General features: G+C 48.1%; 1 pseudogene; it reads right to left on the bottom strand.

Moving 5' to 3' along the window:
* Window positions 1-541: 541 nt before the first annotated feature.
* The window catches only part of LOC141937772 (uncharacterized), a 29,108-nt pseudogene continuing 18,593 nt past the window's right edge, over window positions 542-11,056 (bottom strand).

Raw genomic sequence — 11,056 nt, 5'->3', positions numbered from 1 at the left:
CAAGCCCCCAGTGCCAGGCCCAGCCGCAGCTCCACGGCTCCGTCTGCACCTTCTACCTTCAGCCCTGACCAACGCTGTGTCCTTGTGCCGCGGGGAGCAGCAGGTTCCCAGAGTCCCCTGAGCCAAGCTCAGATGACCAACAATTCAAGTTTCTACTGGTTACACCAGGCAGTGAAGAACTGCTCTGGAGGGTCTAGCTTAAAAACCTGACAGCTAGCACATGAAAAGGGAGCAAACCCTCATTTTTCCTAACTTTAGAGCATTTCACAAATGAGCAGAGCGTAACTTGATGAGGACTGCCGAGGCCTTGACAATCCTCAAACTCTACCATTTCCTGGCAACACGGGGTGGTGCCTGCTGGGCTTTTTGGTGGGACAGAGCCCGCTGCTCCCACCCCCTGGTAGGTTTGCACTGTGGTGCAGCCACAGCAGCTCTGGCTGTTGCCCTCTGCCTGCTCTGGAGAGCGGGAGACGCCAGCACTGGAAGCAGCGCTCAGGGCTTTGCTGTTTTGGGGGAAACAGCTCAGGTAGAGGCTTTCCTCTGTTCTCAAAGTGACATGTGCTTTGCCAAGGGCCGTGTTCCCCACGGGAATGCCACCCCCAACCTCAAGCTGGGAATATGAAAATATTCTCTTGGCAAGTGAACTCAAACAACAGAAGCAATTCCTAAAGGAGTTCTGTGGCTTATGGAACCTGCTACATTTGAATTACAGTACCAAGGTCTGTCAACATAAAGCCAAACCAGATGAAGAGGGGGACCTTAATCTGCTAAGCATCGAGAGCAGACTAGATGTGAAACCCAGACAGCCAGCTCTGCAAAGGGGATTTCTTCCAACCCCTTTCCCACCATGCCCGACCTTTAGGCAAGTCAGAGACTAGACCCAGGTGAACGATGTTGTTTGGCCATGGCCAACAGATGTGTCTGACGGGCCCCTCCCAGTGCCTGCTGCACTCACCTCCTGACAGCCAGACAGAACTCGGGCTGTAGAGTCGTGCAAAGTTGTGCCCATCAGCACGGGCACAGCAGCTTTTGATGAGAGCTTTCCTACTCCTCACCTGGTTCTGCAACTCAGCTCATCAATGACTGCAGCGAGCCTGAGACTCCTCCTGTGAAGAAAACACAAGGATTTCTTTTTAGTCTCCAGTCTGGTCAGGGCCATGGTCTGTACTCAACTTGAATTGGGTCTATACTGGGGGGCTGATGCCATTGGGATTTGCCATCATTCCTCCGTATGGCCAGACCCTCCTCCCACCAAGTAAGACTCTGTTCTCACCTCTCTAGAAGCAGGGATCTTGTGCTGGTCAGAGAGGGAAAATCCTCGTGCATCTGTCAGCGACCGACAACGTCTCTTCAGTCTCCTCCGTTCATGTTCCACCTGCACGTCGGACAGGAGAAGGGGTCACAGAAAGCTGCCACCAAACAAGGAGCGAAAGGACCTCTGGACATCACGGCAAGGAGATTTCTGCTCAGAGACTGTAACTGCACCAGAGAACAGCGAGGGCAAAAAGCACTCGAAGTAGACTATGGAAGAGAAAGAGCAAGAGGAAACAGTTCCTGACACGAGAGTGACAAGTGTGTGTGTATGGGGACACTGGGGCAAGAAGGGTGGTACTGGAGTGAATGTGCATTTGTGAAGGCAATGGGGTGGGAGAAAATACCAAAGTGTGTGTCCACAGGGGAAAGTGGGAAGGAAACAAGCGGAGGACTCCAAAGTGCTGTCTGTGGAATTGTGTTGTGTTCCAGAGGACCGTGAGGCTTTGCAGAGGCAGTGAAAGCCGGTTTTACCTGCTCAAGAGTCCTCCTGAGCTCAGCAATGAGTTGCTTCAGCTCCGTCTTCTCAAGTTCCAGCCTTGCAACTGCTTGCTGCAGACATTCCAGCCACTGCGACAGGAGTCTCTTCTCCAAGAGCCGTGAGAGCTGCTCCCCTTCTGCAGCAGCCTGCTGGGTACAGAGAGGGGATTATGTGAGCTGGTGCCACATCAGGGTTGGAAGGGCCAGAATCAACAAGTCGGGGAGAGTGACAGGCCCAAGGCATGGACAGTGCTAAGTCCCTTCTCCTCCTGGTCCACAGGCCAAGACAACACACTCTCTTCCTAGGGGCCCTCCTCCAGATCACCTCGGAGAAATCCACACAAATTTGCCTTCCTGCTTTTTGGACCACTGCACAAGTACATCCTGAATGCACAAGGAAGCCGTTAACCAGATCAGGCAATGGGACCAATTCAATTCCTTTCAATACACTGGAAAAGCTGTACCTCAGAAGTCTAAATCTCCGAAAGCATCCTCTAAGCACCATCAGTGCAGCTGCTATTCAGCCATCACGACACAATACCACTAAGTTTAGTGCATTACTCTGGTCAGTTGTGCCCTTTCCTTTCCATGCCAAATCCTAACCAGAACATGTTGGCTAGGCTTGCCCAGGTAAGAGAGAACCAATTACCCATCCCCAGCTTCTGCACTTGAGGTAATTTTAACAGCAAGCTCCGTAGTTCCTTCAGTAGCTCTGGGCTTGACAGAAAACATTCTAGCAGGTGAATGGTCTCCGGCCGGAGCTATACAGACAGGCAAACCTGCTGGCTACAAGCATGGTTTCTCTGGCCAAGCAGGCCATGTATTTGTAGGAATATATATTCCCATATCTTTATGGGAAACACCTTTAGAATCCTTCATAGATGATGAAACCAGCCCGTGTCCCTCTCTGAAACCATTCTCTGCAGGATGGCTATTTCCTCCCTCAGAGTCCCATGGCCTATCTGCCTTTTTGCCCTTCTCTGAACTTCTGGGATGTTCTTCCGGGGAGGAGCCACCAGAACTGCAGCCAGGATTTAAAGTCCAGACTAAGCATGATCTAGGCAGTGGCACAATGATGTTCTCTCTATTAGGGAGGAAGGGAAGAGAGAACAACCCTGACATTTGATTTCCCATTTTTGGGGTTGGGGGTTCTTTTGGACCTCTACTGTGTAGTGTTTTCATGGTACCATCCTCCAGAACCGCACTGTGCCCTCTCGAAGGAGTGATGATCAGATCACAGACTGTCATTCTGTCTTTCAAATCAGGACTAGCTGTCCCCTTGCAGGCAGACATATTTATCTGGCTCAGCACTTTTGTTTCTCAAATGTCTCTATTTTTTTCCCCACTGTCTGCTCTCAGTGGTAATGTTGAACAAGTTTCTATTATTAGCAAACTTTTGTATTCTCACCCCTTTTTTCTGATCCAGATATTTAGAAATCTAAATATGGATTTGGACACAAATAATAGCCCAAACCATGCAATGTATATAGAGACAAGTGTGAAAATTACTTTGACTTAAGCTTCAAGGGGAGAAATCGTCAAAATAGAGGAAAATAAACACCCTGAATCTTAACTGAATTTTATATGACTACAGCATCTTTCCCTACTTATTCAGAAGGATGTAACTGGAAAAGTTAAACTAAAAAGCAGCCACTGATGTAAACAATATTCTTCTGCTCTTATGGTGGTCTGTGGTCTCTCCACAAAGTCTGTGATACTGGTCATTTTAATGATCTCTCCTTTCTGGACTGTCTTCTCTTACCCAAGGTGATGACCCTGCTAATTCAGTTTACCTGGCCTGGCAGGAAAGCAAGTCTGGGAAACAGGAATGCTGAATGGAAGGGGAAAATGAGGGAAGCTTGATGGGCATTTGCATATTCTCTACCTTCTCAGATCTCAACTGCACTTGTACAAGACCACCTAAAATCAGATCTCCACTGGAAAAAGTTGCTCCTTAAAATTATTAACAGAAGGCCAAAAAATATGTAAGAAATGGCTCTTCATGGCATCTGCCAACCTCACCAGGACATCCTTTCTTTGCTTCTCAGGGGTCTCGAGTTTCATTTTCAAAGATGCCACCTCTTGATGTAGAGTCACAGTCTCCTTCTTTAGAGCAGCAGCCTCCTCCTGCAAGGCACTTTGTAGAGAGTTCTTCTTGCGTTCTGCCATCTGTGTCTCTGCAGCAGGAAAGGTGAAGGAGAAGATGACAAGCAAAGCAAAACCAAACTGATTTGCATCCTACAGAGAAAACATCATTTTCTTACCTGCCTGTCTGTGTTTTCCAGGCCCTAAGCCCACAAGGACTTTCAAAGCACACATAAATAAAGGAAACTTCCAGGCAGAGAATAAAAGAAGAATGAGAGTGGCAAGGTTCAGAAGAATATGAAAACGTGCTTGCTCTTCTGTGAGTTGAAAGGGCAGGGCTAAGGGCATGGCAGCACATCACCCACAGTGTGAGAAGCAGGTAGAACTGACATCAGTGAAACACGGGCAGAGACAGGAGGTGAGAGTCAGATCTAGTGTCCTAAAGGAAAAGGAAGAAGCAGCAAAAGTGAAGACTGACTATGACACAGTTCATTGACCAGGAAGACTTAAGAGACTTTACAGAAAAAAACAGATCCGTCAACGTTGTGCTTGAAGATGTGCTTTGGTATTTGTTCAAAAGAACGAAGCTAGGGGAATATGTTGTGCACTGGCAGAAAAAAGAAGAAAGGAAATATTCAGTGGTACTAGGACAACAGCAAGGAAAAAACCACTGAGCATCACACCAGTACCGAGACCTGAAGCAAGGATGACTACAGATAGACAGGAACTGAAACTAAACTAATACACTAAACTAATAGACAGGAACTAAGGATGGAAAGAACTGACTAGTGGGACAAGCAGGATCCATCCAATGGCAGAATTTCAAGTATATAAGCTTTATCATATGTAACATATGTAGTAAAAACCATGAATGTTCCAGAAAAAAGCAATGATCTAAGTCCTGGAAAACTCTCTGAAAAATGATCAGCAGTTCCATCTCAGAGAGGGAACATGAAGAAATATTGAACAGGTAAAGGCTCTACATGAGCAGGCGACAGCCTGTAGGGGAGGCAACGAGCAATACCCACACCTCCCTGTTCCTGTAGCCTGGGACAAGGAAAACATGACAATGAGATAAAAACCCAATTCTGGTGTGGAGAGTGGGAAAGCAATGACAGAGAAAGGAGAAGGAATGTCTGTCCAGCTATAATATAGAGAGGCCAATAGCCCTGGAGGCTCTGGGATGGCCTGGAGATTAGAGGAAAAGGCAACTAGCTACATGTGAAAACCAGTTTATAGATAAACACAACATGAACATGTTACCAAAGGCTACGGAAGTAAAAAATTGTGTTTTGTATGGCTGTGAGCTCGGACACCAAATCAGTATCGGCAAGAAAACAGGTAAGAAGGATGCAGAAGCACTAGGTACCAGAGAACGAGGAAAAGCAGCAGAAGAAAGGATGCAATAACACAGGAACTCAACACTGAACTAATGCTCTGTGAATCTGCCATGTAAGAGGAAAAGGAAGTCGCTAAAGACAAGGCTTTTTGAGGTTGGTGCTTTTAAAGACCATACAGAGAAGGATACTGCGAGGCATCACGCTACACCTACTTAGCAGTGACATGGGACCTGAAAGGCACCACCTCTGCACATTATCACCAGTCACACAGCCAGATGCACTGCCAGACACTGGATCTTTCTCTACAAAAATCTTTCCCTGGTAGTTCTATCTCAGGCTTGTTGTTTTTCTCCTCTTCCCATCTCTGGGCACTGCATTTTTCCCCTGTGTGGTATCAGAGATCCCCACTGGTGAGACAAGATGGGGTCAGTGGGTTGGAAAAGGGAAGTTGTACCTTCCTGGCTTTGAGCCAACTGTTTCTGCAGCTCTTGATTGCAGGCACTGAAATACTCCTTCTCAGCTTGCCTCTTGCTCAGCTCCAGCTCCAAGTCCTGTATCTTCTTCCTTGCATCCTTCTGGAAGAGGTAAGAAGAGAAGCATCACCTCACAGAGCCACTGCTGGCAGGAGACAAAGAGGTACAAGCACACAGGCAGAAACAGCCAAGGTGGGAGGGGACAGCTGGACAGTAATGGTACATGGGATGGGGATTCTCTTCTCCCCCGTGGCAGCAAGCCAACCTGGCGCACAAGAATTTACATCCATTCTGGCTTTGGCACTCTGCTTGTCAGTTCAGTGCAGCAGCAGGATGGGATTTCTGGGTGCACTAGACACAAGTTACCAAATCTTGCTGAGTCTGCTCCAGGTGCTGACACAGGTCTTGTAGGGCTGCGGCCACTCTGTCCACTGTGAGCTCTGCAGGGAGGTCCCTGGCCTGGGAAACAGCTGGGCCCCAGGCATGACCCTGTTCTGAAGAGAGAAGCCATTCTGTTGCAATCTTTAACAGAAAGGGTCTCCAACAAACAAGGCCTCTTTATGCACAAGAGGAGGTGTCAGTGCCTTTGACGTCGTCCTAGAGCTCATGTTACAGCAAGACATGTGTTCTGGGCTAACGTTATTTTGATGACCACTAATGTCAGCACTGCCTCAAGGAAGGACACACGTGCCCTGTGACTTGGGCCCTATTTCATTCTGATGCTGGTCATTTCTCCACATACAAACACGGACTTGTCTCTGCAGGGATGTCAGGCTTTCAAGACTTCCCAAAGCTTGAATCAGCCTAAACTGAAAGGACAGGTCTGTCACATCAGGATTACAAAGAACCACTCCCCCTGCACCTGCTCCCCTATACCCTCCTACAGACCTGTGAACCCAGCCCCACACTTGCCTGAACTCCAAAGGACTAAGTCTCTGCTGTCACAGACCGTGCGCTGGAGAACCAAGTGCAGTTTGGCCAGCTGGGATCGGGCTTCGCGGTGGGCACTGTTGGCCTGCTGACACCCCGTGGTCAATGCCTGTGCTCTGCTCTCTGTGCTACAGAGCCTCAAACGCAGTTCAGACACCTCAGCCTCCAGCACGCGCAGAGAGTTCCTCGAGCACCCTTCGCCTGCTTGGGACTCCGCCAGATCCTGCAGCAGCTGCTCCTCCCGAGCTGCCAGGCCAGCCTCCTTCTGCAGCGCTGCCTCCTGCAGCGACTGCACCTGTAATACAGACGCACAGTGCTCAGGGACAGCGCTGCTGCTGAGGCACCAGAGCGGGACTAGAGGAAGGGGCCAAGGAGGAATTACTTCAAGCCAAAAACCACACTGGAAACAGAACGCACAAGGGCAAGCATTCAAACTGAGCAAAACAAGCTACAAACAGCTACCTGGAGGCTAAGGGGCCTAAAGGAAGTTTCCCCATCCCCAAAGGAACGGTCAAACTGTCAGGTTTTCGTGCTTTCCGTCTTCAGAAATGAAGGTTTCTGTGTGTGTGAGGGTGCGAGTGGCTGGCTGGCAGGGTGAGGTGGCAGATGAAGCATTCCTGCATGGAGAGCGGGGCTGCCAGGGACGCTTGGGATTAAAAGCAAAGGGGAGACAATCGGCATCCTTCATGGGGCACCTCCCCAATGCCAGCTGAACGGCCGAGATGGGAGTGCTCCCACAGACTGCCATAACCAATGCTGTCTCACCAGACTGCTCAGTGCCTGGCAGAGGCAGAAACGCCATCTGGGTGTAAGAGAGATACTGAGAAGCTCCAAAGGAGTCTTCTGTTTCTCCTCAGACATTTAATGCCATGAACCATGAGAGAACTGGGGAAAACCCAGGCAGAACACAGCAGATCCAGCCTCAGTGTGCAGTCTCTGGACAGAACACAGAAGGAGTGTACGTTGTTGGGAGGGAAAACAAGCTGAGGCCTACAAGCTGAAGGTGGTATTCTATGTCCCTGGAGAAGAGGATGCTAGTGCACAGGTCACCTGGTTGTTCAGCTCTTGTATTTCTCTTCTGTGGTCTGAATGGAGCTGCCCAGCCTGGTGAAGAGCAGAAAGAAGCTGAGACACCTTGTTGTGCTGGGCAAGGTTGTTTTCTTCCAGGGTTTTGAGGCTCAGTTCCTTCTCTTCCAGAGACACAGTCAGCCTGAAAGTCAGAGCATGCAACTCATTACTACAGGGTATATAACATTTAATAAACTCTTAGGACTTCCACCACCAAGGGGAAAATTGATTTGTCTGCTGAGGTTTGTCTGAACAACTAGGCTGCTTGTTCAGTCCTCAGCCAGGTTGGCAACCACACCCAAGCACATGCCCACTACACTTTTTTCCACAGAAGAAAGGTGAATTATTGGCTAAATACCCTACTTTTTTTGAGATGGGAATGTGAATAGAAATGCAACAAAGTCTTGAAAGGAAGACATTAGGGCAGAGGAAAATTTTTCTTTTGACTAATGAGACTCCAAGGGAGAGGTTTTGTCAATAATGAAGAGACATTTTCTTCCCCTAACTTGTATGTCCTGGTAGGAACAGCAGCAACTGACAGCCAGGTGATCTTTGGGGAGTTTCATAAGACTTGCAGCACCCATATTACTTTCAGCTAGAGAAATGAAGGCTGAACCAGAAGCAGTAATGGAGGTTTGGAGGAAATACTCAGATCCTTACATAAGATGCCAGATCCCTCACGGGGCAAGCAAGAGGGCACAGCCTTTTATTTCTCTTCTTCAATGAAGGTGTGTGTTGAAGGCTGGCAAGACTTTACCAGGTGAAGTACCCTACCTACCCTTTCTCTTCTTTCTTGCATTCCTTGGAAAGTCAGTAACATCTATAACTGTTGAGGCTGGCAGGGACCCTGCTCAAGCCCTTCCAGACACCGGTTGGGATTTTTTGAGGAATGAGGAAAGAGATGGCAATAAGAAACATGCTTATTTCTTGGGTGCCTCAGAGGGGAATCTGGCTTAGTTCAAAATCATGGTTTTAACCAAAGGCATCAGGATGGAAGATTGATACAGATCCCAAATGTTTAAAATTTACCAGACCCAAGACAGAGCTGATGGATGTATCTAGCTCATTATACTGCAGCTCGTTCTGCCTCCTTTGGTGTGTTTCAGGTTTGAAACCCCTGAAAGTTTCATTTAACACCATTAACATGCCAACCTAACAAAACAACACCTCATTTTAAGGAAAGGAATACTCCAAAAGCGACTGTCTTCAGAAAAACTGTAACTGAAGGATTAAAAGAAAAGAAAATGAAACACTGCATCAAGAGAATGAAACATATCTGCATGGATAGTTCAGAACTCTGCTTTTTAGGAAATGCTGCCAGAGCCACTTGGATATGTGAAGATCTGAAAGAGGGAATCCATTAAACAGAATAGAGAGTTTCACAGACTTTCATTTACCTGGCTTTTTCATTCTCTAGGACCTTCAAGGAAGCCTGAAATTCTGTGTTGTGACGCTCCACTTCTCCTCATCGACTCCTTTCCCCCTCCAAAGACTGCAAACACACTTGCAGCATCTTGTTCTGATGTTCTACCTTCTCCCATTGACTCCTCTTCTCCTCCAGGCTCTTCTGGAGGTGCACAACCTCCAGCACCTTCTGCCTTGACAGTTCCTGTGTCTCAGATCTTGCTGAGCTTTGCAGCCAATCACTTGCTGGGACTCTTTGGAGGCTGCTAGTTGAGATGTCAACTCTTCCACCTCAAGTAAAACACAACAAAGCAGTCAAAGACTACAGCTTGCCACTGTCAGCCATATCAGCCATATCATATACTGTGAGGAAAGGGAAAGAACAACTTTAAATTTCACCCTTTCATGAAAGTACCAGATTCACAATGGATACAGCTGGCTTGTTTAAAAATCTAAGTGGGTCACCATGTTCATCTGAAAAAGCACCTTAAAAAACAAGGCTAGCAGTAACAGACCAGCAGAAATCCATTCTGATGAGTGCTGGCAAACAGGCAAAAAGAGTAGCCCATCTATCCAGGGCAGCAGCTGGCCGGTCAGTCTCCTTCAGCCCAGCTGAGATGGAGACCACAGTGTGATGGCAGCCAGAGGGACTTACCCCATCACCTGCTGCTCTGCCATGGGGAGAGACCACCTGTTTGATGAGTGGAGTAGCTATTGCTGTTTTCAGTCACCTGGTTTTGTAGATCATCCCTCTGCTGAAGGAGGACATTAATTTCTTCTTTCATGGTTTTGATTTCTTCCTTGTGCCTCTTCTCCACTGCCTTGATCTTACTCTGAGTTTCCTGTAGCTCTGCTTGCAGTTTTTCTGTGATGTTCTGCAAACACAAATGGAGAGCAAGCTACTGGGTCCTGCCATCAGGTTCAGCTTTCTCTTCTTTCTGTCTCAAAATCACATTCATTCAGCCACTTCTGCTTTTCTACCCAGCTCTGCTTCCACTGTAACGCTTCCTTCCTGTTGCTGATCTCTGGAGCTCATCAGGCTCTGTGCTTTCAGTGCCTGCAGCAGTCCCTGCCTCCTCAGTCACAGCACTTAGGCTTTATTTCCTTGTTACTGCCCTTCACTCTGTTAGCTGGTTCTCTCAGCCTCTCTCAGCTTACGTCCAGTTGCCAACGGCCTGTTCCTTCAACCCACCCTACTAGTCAGACTTACCTGCCCATCCTCGTGCTGCTCTTTCACCTCCTGCCTGAGCTTTCCAGCTGCTGGTTGGCTTCTCTTAGCTCTCCCTGAGTCTGAAGTACTGTCTCTAATAAAGCACTCTTCTCACGCTCGTTTTCTTGCAGGACCTGCACAGAAACAAAGAGAAGACAGGTTTAAACTTCCCACACAGAATTTGTGTGGCAAGGCTCCAACACCGACGGGCTGACGTGTTCTCAAAGCACTGTGTTGCTGCTCTCCCAGGCCCTTCTCTGCCCACTTACAGACACAGCTTCCTAAGTGAGACCGGCAGTATGAACATGGTCCAGCCACAGTCCCCCTGTGATTGAACCTCCAGCAAACATCTAACATGTAACAGGAAAACGTGTGGCACTTCTCAAATGTCTCGCCTTGCTGGTGAGGGTATCCCTCATCTTCTGCTGTGTCCTGTTTGTCTTTCAATAGCAACTTTTACACCTACTTAGCAGCAGAGAAAATGCAGGGCTGCCAGAGGGCTGAAGCGAGGCAGCTCCTTCAGAAAACTCATGTATTTCAAGTGGTGTTTGGTGAAAATTACTTCATTTTTAAGGTATTCATTAGACTTTGGTAAAGTACTGACATGGCAGGGACACACTGTCATCTCTGAGCACTGCCCTGGCATTTCAATACCTGTAGACACAGTTGGGGGTACTGCAGTCCCCAGGCAGACTCCGTGAAGAGGACTTTGGGTGGGACACAAGGAGGACTCTCACTGTATGACAGGGTTGCAC

Source organism: Strix uralensis, chromosome Z (genome assembly GCF_047716275.1).
Source record: "Strix uralensis isolate ZFMK-TIS-50842 chromosome Z, bStrUra1, whole genome shotgun sequence".
In the NCBI taxonomy this organism is placed as follows: Eukaryota; Metazoa; Chordata; class Aves; order Strigiformes; family Strigidae; genus Strix; species Strix uralensis.
The sequence above is the reverse complement of the archived record's forward strand: the minus strand, read 5'-3'. Positions and strand labels throughout refer to the sequence as shown.